Below are 12,575 nucleotides of genomic sequence, written 5' to 3' on the forward strand. Positions count from 1 at the left end.
GCAGCGGGACTAATACAGCCCAGGTGTCAACCTGCTGACTTAACTGGATACTGCCAGAACCATAAGTTTGTACTGACCTGTAGTTTATACAACAAAAACAAAATTGTTTATAGAACAAAAACAATTTTGAAAGCACAGGTTCTTCAATGAACCACAAATTTCTTGTGCTTGCATGGGCCTAGATATACCACATGGTAGCAATTTCTGTTGCTACTGTTAGTTGCTTGCTAAGACTTTCTCCTACAGGTCTAAATTGTTGAGAAGTAAAGAAAATTTCAGGGTTTACTTTATTTCACAGCTATAGCATTGTTGTGTGATTTAACGTTCAATTTAAAATACATGAGTTCTGAAACAACAATGTATACACCTGGACCAATTCTTATCTGGGTTCTGTTTTGCCACGTTGGTGGGAAAGATGAGGATGAACAAAAGATCTCTATTATCTTGTTAGATGAAGTGATATTCAATTAGACCATCATATTGCACTAAATTGGTCTATGGCCTGGGGATTAAGTGCGTGTTGTGCTTTTTACTATCTTCCCTTGAGCTGGGAAAGAAAGGAACACAACAAATGGAGCTTAACAAATGTGGATGGAAAATTACTTAAATGGTTAGCTCTTACCCAAATGCCATCTCCTCATCAGTAAACTTTTCTTTTTAGCATTCTTTGAACTTATTTTTTGTCAGGAAATCTAGACCTCTTTTCCTACACTCTTCCTGGCTTGATCTGCAGCCGTTGGGAAAAAAAAGACCTAGTTAAGCACGCGTGTGTGTGTGTGTGTGCAGTTATAAAAAATGTTCCATTTAAGTAATACATGTGCTACTTATTTTACTTTTAACGAAGTGTACATTGATTTTAATGGCAAATGGAACCGTGTTAATGCTCCTTTATTATTACAGTACAGTGATACATGCTTTCAGTACACCTCAGTGTTGGCAAATGGCAGTAAATTTGGCTTGAACAATGCCTACGCTACTCTAATTTTCTATGGATCCCATGCCTAAAAGGGTGTGGGTCTGTGGGTGCATCTACACATGCAATTAAGACATAGCAATAAACTCCAGCTTATTGTGCTGGAGTTTATTGCTTCCTGGGTGCCACAGTTACATATGTGCCTAGGACTGCAGCACATTGAGCCAGGTTGGAGCAGCCACAGCTGGCAAAGGGTCCAGGGGATTAGCCTGCCAGCCTGGGGTTGCTCTGATCCATCTTGACATGCCATGGAGGGGTTAGCTGAGGCACAAGGGTGCTTCAGTGCAGGGCTAGCCAGCAGGCAGTTGGTGCACTGAAGCACCTTTGTGCCCCAGCCAGTCCCCTCCAGCATCTGCATGTTGCTGTGGAGTAAAAAACTATTTACAAGTACTATCTTGCTGCAGAGTTAATTAGATTACTCTGCCTAATAGCCCTGAACATGTAGACATAAGATGTTTACTGCAAAGCTAATTAGTGAACTCCACAGTAAATGTCTTGTGTAGATGGGCCCTGTGACCGCATAACTGGCCTGCTAGAGAAGGAGGCCACTCTCCAGGATGCTATGATTGGGATCCAGATAAGCACTCCTCCTGAGTTTGGAAATGTCCCCACTAGGGATTAGAAGCAGCAAAGGTTGTGAAGGTTGCCTCTCAGTCTGTTAAAAAGGTCCTTTTTCAGATGCTTTTATAAACATACTTCTATCAGTCGATGTGCAGTCTCCCAGGTGATCAGTCTATGTGTTTTCACCTCTTGTTTTTCATGAGGAAGGACAGACCTGAGTGGGTCATCCAGTTTTAAGAAAGGCTTCCCAGATGTGTCTCAAGTGGAAACAAGCTCTTCCCTTTGCCCCAAACATCTTCATGCCACAAAGACCTACTTATAGGCTTATTCTAGCCTGTCATATTTGGTTCTGCAGCAAGATAGGTACCTGCATACTATAAAGGGATGGGGGCCTCTCCCTGTCATTTCCTCCTGGCTAGCTTACCTTGTTGGTTTCTGATGATCTCATTCTTAAATCCATGTGAAGATATGTCTAACATGAGATGCCCCATGCCCTGGGGCACCGAACACTGGGCTGTGAATACCATGAAGCTGTAGGGCACCTAAATGTTAGGTTTTGTAACATCCAAGTCTCTTTGTGGCTTCAAGCTGCAGCCCACAATGTCAGGGGCTTTAACAGGCAACCTAGCCAGGGCTGACTGCTTAGTTGGCCAAGCCTGCCTGAAGCTGCAACTGGCAGCCCCACCTGGGCTGATGAACAGCTGGCCATTGTTAGGGCCTCCTGTTTGGCTCCTGAGGGCAGCAGTCTCCTTATTTAAGTTCACCTGTGACTGGAGGCCAGCCAACCTGTAAGGATCAGGTCGTAGGTGGTCTGTCCTACTGGACAGGCCAACAGGGGAGCACGAGACAGGAGCTGAGGGACCCCAAACCACAAGGGTGAGTGAAGGGGGGGAGGGGCAGGAGCTTGCGTGTAAGCAGGGGAAGAAGCCAGAAAGCAAAGAGCAAAAGATCCAGAGAGACCATTCAGCAGTTCTGCCCAAGTGTTCTGCTTCTGGACTCTGGCTTTTGGGAGCTCTGCTCACCTTCAATAACTCAGTCCCTGAATCTAGAACCCTGACTTGGACTCCATCCCCAGCATTCCCCCATGGCTTTGGTAACTTGGACTCAAGCTCCTATCCGTGCCCCCTGTGTACCTCTGAGTTCTCCAGATCTTGTTTCTAGCTATCCCCAGTGGCCTACCCACCAAGCTAGGCTGCATATTAGGGGTGTGAAAAATGGGCCCTATTTGATTCATATTCCGCCTGTATCAGGGACGGTGATTTGATTTGTTGACTTGGATCAATGTCCCTGATTCGATTAGGCCAAATCCAAATCTGAAGATTTGATTCTGATTCAGAGAATCAGTGATTCAGCCATAGACACAGCTTTAAATGTTTTTTTTTTCTACATACCTTGAGATACCAGCACAGCTTGTGATCGCTGCAATGCTGAGGCACATGGAGCATCTCACAGGAGTGTGGGAGAGCCCTCCACGTGCTTGGCGGCATATACGGAAGTGGACCAGAATTACTTCCAGTCCTCTTCCAGGTCCACTGGGGAGCACACTGGGGGGCCCCCACACCACCCTGGCTCAGTGATCGGCTATGGGGGGACCCCAGGTGCCCCCCCTGACCCAGGAGGCACCAGTTGCTGAGCCAGAGGGGCATGGGGGGGCAGAGCTGGAAGTGGACCAGAAGTGCTTCTGAGTGCAGCAGGGACCCCCCTGTGCTTCTGTGGGATGTTCTACACACCCAGCATCGCAGCACTCACAAGCCCCTGCTACCTAGTAGGCCTGTGCAAAGTGGCTACTATTCACTTTGGATTCAGATTGGATCAATTCGGGGGAGAGTGATTCGATTCCGTGATTCAAATCACTGTCCTGATTCAGTTCAGCTGAATCTGATTCAGAGATTTAGCTCCTGTCAAATCTCTGAATCAGCCAAGCCCATCCCACGCCCACTCTCCCAGCCCTGGCAGTGGCTGCCCTGCACATCCCAGCTCCAGCACAAAATCCCTGGATTACCAGGTGCTGCCAGGCAGGGGGCAATTCCTTAACTTCCCCACGCTGCGTGGGGGGCTCTGCCATGAGCCCTCCATGCCCCCCCCACTCTCCCAGCCCTCCCATGGCTGCCCCGCCCACTCCAGTTCTGGCTCTTTAAGAAAAAAACCCCCTGCACTCACCATTTCTGCCTGGCGGGGATGATCCCCACTGCCCCGCGCCACACGGGGGGCTCTGTATGAGCCCCCTGAAGCCCTGAGGCTGCTGTAGGAGTGAGCCCTGGGTTTTTTTCTGGTTCTTATTCTTAAAGGGCCAGAGCTGGGGCTAACCACACCTTGTTGTGCATCTACAGATGCATCACAAGCAGGTCCAAGGAGGTGATACTCCCCCTCTATGCAACATTGGTCAGGCCACAGTTGGAGTACTGTATCCAGTTCTGGGTGCCGCACTTCACGAGGGATGTGGCTAGCATTAAGAGGGTCCACTCACATGGTCAAGGGGCAGCGGGCAGGCCCTACAAAGAGAGGCTAAAGGGCCTGAATCTATTCAGCCTCCACAAGAGCGCTGAGGTCCCAGAGGGGAGGGGAACCAGGTGTCCAAGGAGAGTGGTCGCTCCTTAAGGAGACGATCCTCCAAGCCCAAAGGAAGGTAATCCCAACGAGGATCAAAGGGAGCAGGAGAGCACACAAGCCTCCATGGCTCACCAAGAGCATCCGGGAATGTCTCTTTGCTAAAAGGGTGGCGTACACCCAATGGAAAGAAGGGGACATCACCAGGGACGACTATACTGCAGTCGCTCGGGGATGTAGGGGGGCAGTCAGGAAGGCCAAGGCAGAGATGGATTTAGGGCTAGCTTCCCAGATTAAGGACAATAAGAAGTCCTTCTTTAAATACATAGGGGTAAAAAGAAGGTTCTGGGTAATGTGGGGCCTCTGTAGGACACGTTGGGAAATTTGGTCATCACACCAGACGACAAAGCTAACACATTTAATGATTTCTTTGCCTCTGTCTTCCTAAGTAGAGACCAGAACAGTCACCTCCCTGCTGGGCCCCCCTCGGGCCCCAGGGGAGGCACACCTGGGCCAAGGGTTAGTGAGGAACTAGTTAGGGAACTTCTGGAGGGACTGGATGTATTCAACACGGGTTCATCAGTGGCAGGTCCTGTCAGACCAACCTGGTGGCCTTTTATGATCAGACCCCTCTTGTCAGCACAGAGGTGGAAAAGGATCTTGGAGTCATCATTGACTCCAAGATGAACATGGGCCAGCAGTGTGGAGAGGCAGTCAGGAAGGCCAACTGTACCTTGTCATGCATCCACAGATGCATCTCGAGCAGGTCCAAGGAGGTGATCCTCCTCCTCTATGGGGCACTGGCCAGGCCGCATTTGCAGTTAGATGAACACCTTGTTCATCCAACCTCCTCTTAAAAACCCCCAGGGTAGGAGCCAGCACCACTTTTCTTGGAAGTTGGTTCCAGACCCTAGCCGCCCTGACTGTGAAGTAGCGCCTCCTGATATCTAACCTAAACCTACCCTCTGCCAGCTTGTGACCGTTATTCCCGGTCACTCCTGGCGGTGCTCGGGGGAACAGTGACTCCCCCAATGCCTGCTGGTCCCCCGACCAGTTTATAACAGGCCACAAGATCCCCCCTCAGCCTTCTGTTTTGGAGGCTGAACAGGTTCAGGTCCTGTAGCCTCTCCTCATAGGGCCTGCCCTGTTGTCCCCTGATCATATGAGTGGCCCTCCTCTGGACCCTCTCCATGCTGTCCACATCCCTCTTGAAGTGTGGCACCCAGAACTAGATGCAGTACTCCAACTGCGGCCTGACCAGTGCCGCATAGAGGGGGAGGATCACCTCTTTGGACCTGCTCAAGATGCATCTGTGGATGCATGCCAAGGTGTGGTTGGCCTTCCTGCCTCCCCACACTGCCAGCCCATGTTCATCTTGGGGTCAATGATGACCCCAAGATCCTTTTCCGCCTCTGTGCTGACAACTTGTTCCCTAACTTGTAGGTATGGTGCCAGTTGTTCCTCCCGAGGTGCATCACCTTGCACTTGTCTGTGTTGAAACCCATCCCATTCTCATCCGCCCACCCTTGTAACCTGTCTAGGTCTGATTGTAGCCTGTTGCATCCTTCCAGTGTGCCCACATCCCCCCACATCTTAGTGTCATCAGCAAATTTGAACAGGGTGCTTTTTACCCCCTCATCCAAATCACTGATGAAGATGTTGAACAGTGTGGGCCTGAGGACCGAGCCCTGTGGAACCCCACTGCCCACGTCCTTCCAGGCTGAGAAGGACCCATCCACTACCACCCTCTGGGTGCAGCCCTCCAGCCCATTGGTGACCCATTTGACTGTGTGGGTGTCTACACCACAGCCCCCCAGTTTCTTAATGAGAACGGGGTGAGAGACAGTGTCAAAAGCCTTCCGGAAGTCCAGGAAGACTATATCCACTGCTACCCCTGCATCTAATGATCTACCATGTAGAAAGCTTTGATAAAGATAATCCACTAAAATGTAGCTGTAGGGTATTACACTAAATTATTTGAAAAGTTCTTTTCCATCATTTTGTGAATAGATTGGAATGTGTTTAAAACATGCTTTTTTGGAGATGTAATTTCAACCAAGTGCTATCATGTATTTACTGTTATCTCCTGAAGATGTTTGGTGAAATGAACTCACTAAAGTTTACTACATTTCCCACTGAGTGGGTATGCACATCTCTGCCCCTTTCTTGGTATCTTGTCTTGGCCTTTTCCATTGAGATATCAAGCACTGAATGTACACTGAGGTCTTCCACTCACTGCAGGATTAAAGCATGTTGGGACTGCTGCCACTACCTGGCTTTGTACCTAAAAACAAGTTCTCCAAGATTGTCAACATGGCACCAAGCAAAACCATTACTTTTCTTTTAATGCTATTGTACATTGTAATAAGCATGGGAGTGGACATTCTCCACTGGGTCATTATTATCAGCATATGTGAGACAACTTGTGTTTACTGTATTTCCAACCTGTAGATTCGTTACATGCCCAAGGAAGTACTTGCATGACCTTTTGCCAGGATGCTCATCTTCCTGTTGTCCATTTACCACGGCCTCCTGATTTGCCATTTCCCTTTCACTCTCCAGTCTATAACTGAAACTAAGAGTCAGACACCTAACCAGAATTCTCCAAACAGAACCGCTGGCTCCCTGAATGTGCCAACAACTGTCTCTAGCCATCCCCAACCAGCTCTATGATGCAGATACAGAACAGTTCCCCCCTTGCTGCTGCCAGTGCAGGGGGTAATGCTATTTGCTATTTGGTGCATAGTTGTGCAGGCATTTCTTCCAGGCAACTGGGGCCTGGATGCCGAGAGAATGAAGATAGGGCTGTCAGGAAAGATGAGGGCAGAATAGTTGACTGGTTCCCCCAGTGTCAGTGCCATTCGAGCTGCACTGCCCTGATAGTCAGCACTTCTCCTGCTTGGCATTCCTAATCAGCAGGAGGGACTCCCCGAGATCCTCCTGTAATACTTTAGGTCCTGTAATGAATAATGACAACTATGAATGAGGAAGAGAACAGACCTTTAATGATAGCACAGCATGGGGTTCCTCTAGCACAGACCACATGGCTGCCTCCATCTTGATTTCTCCTTACTCTCCAGGGATCATGTTCAAATTCCTCACGTGATAAGACATTCCCTTGTAAGGGACCATCTTCCAAATCTAACCCTTATCACTACATCTCCCCCCCCTTTAAAAAAAATAAAAATAACCATCATGATATAACAACAAAAACTTGACAACAACAACAACACAAGACAAAACCACCATGACACCAAGCAATCCATAACCTGCAGAGGAGAGGTTACCAGCACTTCCTCCTAGAGCAAGTCTTTACCACTCACTTCCCTATTCTTCAGGTCCCTTTAACTTATTCACAGACCTCTATGAGCCTTTCTGGCCATTTCACCTGTGTCCTGGATCTCTGGAGTATTGTCTTCTCATTGGAGGCTGGCTGTTGTATTATTAGTATCGTCACCTTCTGAAGAGGATGAGGATCTAGGAGCCCTTACCTGAGGCTGATCCAAGTCTGTATCTCTTGCCAATGTCTGAGAGCTAAGTGGAGGAACAAGTAGGTCTTGTTGATTACATCACAGCATGCCCCTTTGGTCTGTTTGAACTAGATAGGACCATGGGTGCCCTAGCTGTTTCACTGTACCCTGCTGGTCCCATGTTCTCAACAAGTAATTCCTCAGACAGACTCTATCACTTGGCTTTAGTAGTGAAAGTTCATGAGCTCTTGTATCAAAGTAGTATTTCTATTTCTTCTTCTGATCTTCTTTCATTCTCCTTATGGCTACTGTGTTAGGACTTTCCAATAAGGTATTAGTAATGGGCAGATTCGACTGTATCCGTTGGCCCATTAACAACTGTGCTGGAGATGAGGCATTGTCCAGAGGTGTGCTACAATAAGCCCATAATGCTTTATATAAATCCCCTCCACTGTCCAATGCTTTTTTTCATTATGTTTTTCACCATCTGAAGGGATCGGAGGCTCAGCAAGGCCATTTGATTAAGGATAATTGGGACTTGATGTGATGTGATGTGATGAAAATCCCAGTCCATGGCAAACTGCCTAAACTCTGCACTGGAGAACTGTAGCCCATTATCACTGAATACTTCACCTGGAATTCCATGCCTCACAAATACTGCCTTCAAGCAAGCTATCGCTGAGTGACTGCTGGTACATTGCAGTGTACAGATTTCCAGATACAAAGCGTAATAATCAGTAACTATTAAATACACTATGGATTTCCATGTAAAGAGTTTGGTGCCCACCTTCTCTTGGGCCCTGTGTGGAACAGGGTGAGGCTTCAGTGGTTCTGCCTGCTGGCAGGGTCTCAATTTCAAGCAGGTGGAACAGTTTTCAACTGTATTAGCAATGTCCTGATTGATCCTTGGCCAATACATCACCTCTCTTGCTCACTTCTTGCATTTCTCAATACCTGAGTGTCCCTCATGGATCTTCTGTAGCATTCCTGCTTGGAGGGTCCGTGGTATTATGACTTTATTGCTCTTGAAAATAACTCCTTCAATGGCTGAAAGTTCAGGTTGGCAATTCCAGTAGTCCTGCGTGCACAAGTCACAGCTACTCTTATCCTCTGGCCAACCGGAAATTATCTTTTCTTTCAGGATCCCTAACAAGTGGTCCGTCTCAGTTTCTTCTTTTATTTGTTGTAGCCTCCTGTCAGCGACTGGAAGTGAACTAACAATCAAGTTGACAGGCTTGCATCTCTGTCTCAGAGATCTTTTCTGCTTGTCCAGTAGAGACTATTGCCCTGGACAGCGCATCTGCTGTAAACAGAAACTTGCTGGGTGTGTAGTTCACAACTAAGTCATACTTCTGCAGATTAATCATCATTCTTTGAATCCTTAAGGTGCAGTCGTTCAGAGGCTTGTGAAACAGTGCTATCAAGGGCTTGTGGTCTGTTTCTACATTCACTTTCTGCCCATAAATATATGATTGAATCTCCGGCATGCAAACAAAATTCCTAACAACTCTTTCTCAATGTGTGCATACCTGCTTTCTGCCTCAGTTAGTGATTTAGACGCAGATGCAACAGGTTGCCATCGGTTGTCCAAATTCTGCAGTAGCACAGCACTTAATCCCAACTGCGAAGCATCTGTTGATATCTGTATTGGTTTCCTGGGGGTATAGAATTTTAAATCAGGTTCTTGTATTAATTGTTGCTGCAACACCTTCCATGCTTCCTCCTATTCTGGATTCCAGCACCATTCATTTTTACTCTCAAGAAGCATCCTTAGAGGTGCTGCTGTTGTAGACAGGTTTGGTATGAACCTTCCAAGATAATTTGCCATTCTCAAAAAGCATTGCAAGTCTTTTTCTGACTGGGGGCATGGCATCATTTCAAGCCTGAATTTTTTTCTTGTCCAGTTTCACCCCTCCTCTAGAAATAATGTCTTCCACAAATGTTAATTCTGTAGCTCCAAAAACACATTACTGACTATTAAGTTTCAAATTTGCAGCCCTAGTTGCCTCTAATACCTCTCGGAGCCTACGATCATACTCTTCCTTGGTGAAGCCCCAGATGATGATATCATCCATCGAGGTATCTACACATGGAATATGCTCATAAATCATACGTTATAGCTTTGTGATACACCTCTGGAGCTGAAGCTATACCAAAAGGTAAACACAGAAATCGATACCTTATAAATAGAGTATTGAATGTGCATAATTTAGATCTTTCCTCTGTTAACTTCAGCTGCCAGAATCCCGAAGAAGCACCTAATTTACTGAAGAGCTGTGCATTTGCAAACTGAGCCATAATCTCTTCTCTGGTGGGCAACTTAAAATGTTCTTTCTTTATGGCCTTATTGAGATCCCTTGGATCCAAGCATATCCGCAGCTGTCCATTATTCTTCTCCACAATAACTAGGGAGTTCACCCACTCTCTTGGTTCAATTTTCTGTATTACCTGGGCTTCCTCCATCTGTTTTAGCTCTGCCTTTAGTTTATCACAGAGGGCAAAAGGCACCTTTCTGCATTGGTGAGTACCTGGGGGGACCAGTTTATTTATCTGAATTGTATGTTCAGCAACCAAGGCCTTGAAACAAATCTTGATATTCCTCATAACCTGAGCCAAAGTGTTCTAATGCAAGCACTCATTTAACCAAATTGAGCTTTTCACAAGCTGCTAGGCCCAAAATAGGTGTCACTTCCTTAGGTACTACAATTCTCGATTCTACTATATCTATATAATACTCTCCCTCTGGAGTATCTTCAACTGTATGCACCTGGACTTTATGGGCTTGCACTTCGCAACATTTGGCAAAATGATTACTCCTACCACAATTAAAACAGAGCTTTCCTAATGCAGCACATCTTTTGGAGCCATGCTGCATTCCACACTGGTTGCATGCTTTCATCTGTCCTTGAGTAGTAGCTGTGGTAGCTGGGGCAACCTCCATTTGAAGAGGGCTTTTCTGTATGTCTTTACTACGTATCGCATGGACACTGCCCTCAGCTGCATTCTGCTCTTTGGCCTGCACCTTCAGTTTCAGCTGCTCTACAAATCTGTATAGGTTTTTCTAGGGATAGGTCTACTTCCTGTAGCAGCTTCTCTCTTAATTCATTGTCTATAATACCACAAATGATTCTATCCCTGACCAAAGAATCTTTTACATCCCCAAAAACACAGGTCTTGTTGAGCCTTTTTTACTCTGTGATATAATGCTCTATGCTTTCATCTGGTTTTTGCATGCACATAAAAAAATTATGTTTCAAAAGTCTCATTGCGTTTTGGCGCACAATATTTTTCAAATTTATTCAATATCTCATTTAACTTCAGGTTTTGGCCTGGAGCAAATGTAAAGTTTTCATAGACCTCAAGTGCTTCTTTCCCTACCACACGCAGGAAAATGGACAATGTAACTTAATCAGTTTTCTCCTCTGCTCCTATAGCAGTTAAATACAATTCAAACCTTTGTCTAAATTTTCTCCAATTCTCAGCTATATTGCCTGACAATGAAAGGCAAGAAGGAGCTTGTAACGCATCCATGTTTAACTGTCTCTGAGCTGGTTACACTTCTGCTTTGCAGAGAGGGTACTGTACTTGCAGAGGCCTTTGTTTCTTGCTGAGTGCAGCTTCCAGGCCCTGAATTACTAGCTTTCTGCTAGGGATAACACTGCAGATCCATCCAATCTTCCCCATTCACCACTTCTAACATCATGAAATGATTTAGGTCCTGCAGTGAATAACAACAACTATGAATGAGGAAGAGAACAGACCTTTAATAATACCACAGCACAGGGTTTCTCTAGCACAGAACATGTGGCTGCCGTCATCTTGATTTCTCCTTGCTCTCCAGGGATCAAATTTAAAATTCCTCACGTGATAAGACATTCCCTTGTAAAGGACCGTCTCCAAAGTCTAACCCTTATCACTACACCTCCCAGCGCTGGACTAGGTCTTGGCCTAGAATAGTCAGGGGAGCAACTTTCTTTTTGGCAGGAATGCCATAAATTAGCCCTGCACCCTCCCCGAGCACCCTTCTGATACCTCTCCCTTATACAAACTGCTGCTCTGCTTTCTGCTCTCTGCCTGCTTTGCCACTCTGCATTTTGCTTCCTGCCCTACCTGCTACTGTGCTGCCTGTCCCCTTCCCAATCTGCAATGTGCCATGCACAGAGGCTGTCCACAGCACTTGTGACACCTGTGCCAGAGGTAAGCAGCTTGCTTTTCTCTTGGTCCATGGCATGGTTGTCATCAGATAGTTCTAAGGCCTCCCCAGAGTCAGCAACAAATTATGTTTCAGTGGAGTAATCCCCAACACATGTATGGGTTAACTCCGTTTAGTAAATGCATATCACCCTTTGGGCACAAGAAACCCAAAGGTTTCCTGAAGGGCTAGGTCTTCAGGATCTTATGCTCTTGCCAGTCCCAATTGTGCCCCTGAGCTGCCATCTCTGACACAAGTCCATTCATTAACTGCCTGGGTTTGAAGCCCTCTGCTTGCTATCCTTTTCCTGGAGCTTTCTGCTGAATGAGATATTTTATGACACCACTTGATCATTTGGTGGGGGGGGTGGTCATAAAAAGGATTTGCAGCTCTCTCAAGAAGCTGGTCCAAAAAGCAGAACCTGGAGCGTTTGTCCAGCAAGTAATAGGAGCAGACCACCTTTGTTATTTGCTTTCAGAAGTTCAAGTCACACTCAGGGCTTCAGACCCCAGGGTAGTAGAGAGGGAGTCACAGAGAGGTCCTTCTAGGGATTTGGGAAGCTTGGGCACTGTAAAATGTTTCTGGGCTCACCAACTCCATTTTGCTTTGGTGAGAAGGATGTGCCTAACCCAACGCATTTCACTGTGAAGCACTTCAGTTATTCCTATTTCATTTAGGATCTTTTCTACTCGTTTGGGCTGGTTTGTTGTACTACAGCACTGTGCTTTATCTGTCCTCCCACTTCTTACAGTTTTTTAAAGCCACTTCAAATGCTATGACCATTTCAGCGGCTTTAGGCAGAAGTAGATATGAAAGCAGTGCCCACACCGTC

This window comes from Crocodylus siamensis, chromosome 2 (genome assembly GCF_052110815.1).
Source record: "Crocodylus siamensis isolate JL-2025a chromosome 2, ASM5211081v1, whole genome shotgun sequence".
Classification (NCBI taxonomy): domain Eukaryota; kingdom Metazoa; phylum Chordata; order Crocodylia; family Crocodylidae; genus Crocodylus; species Crocodylus siamensis.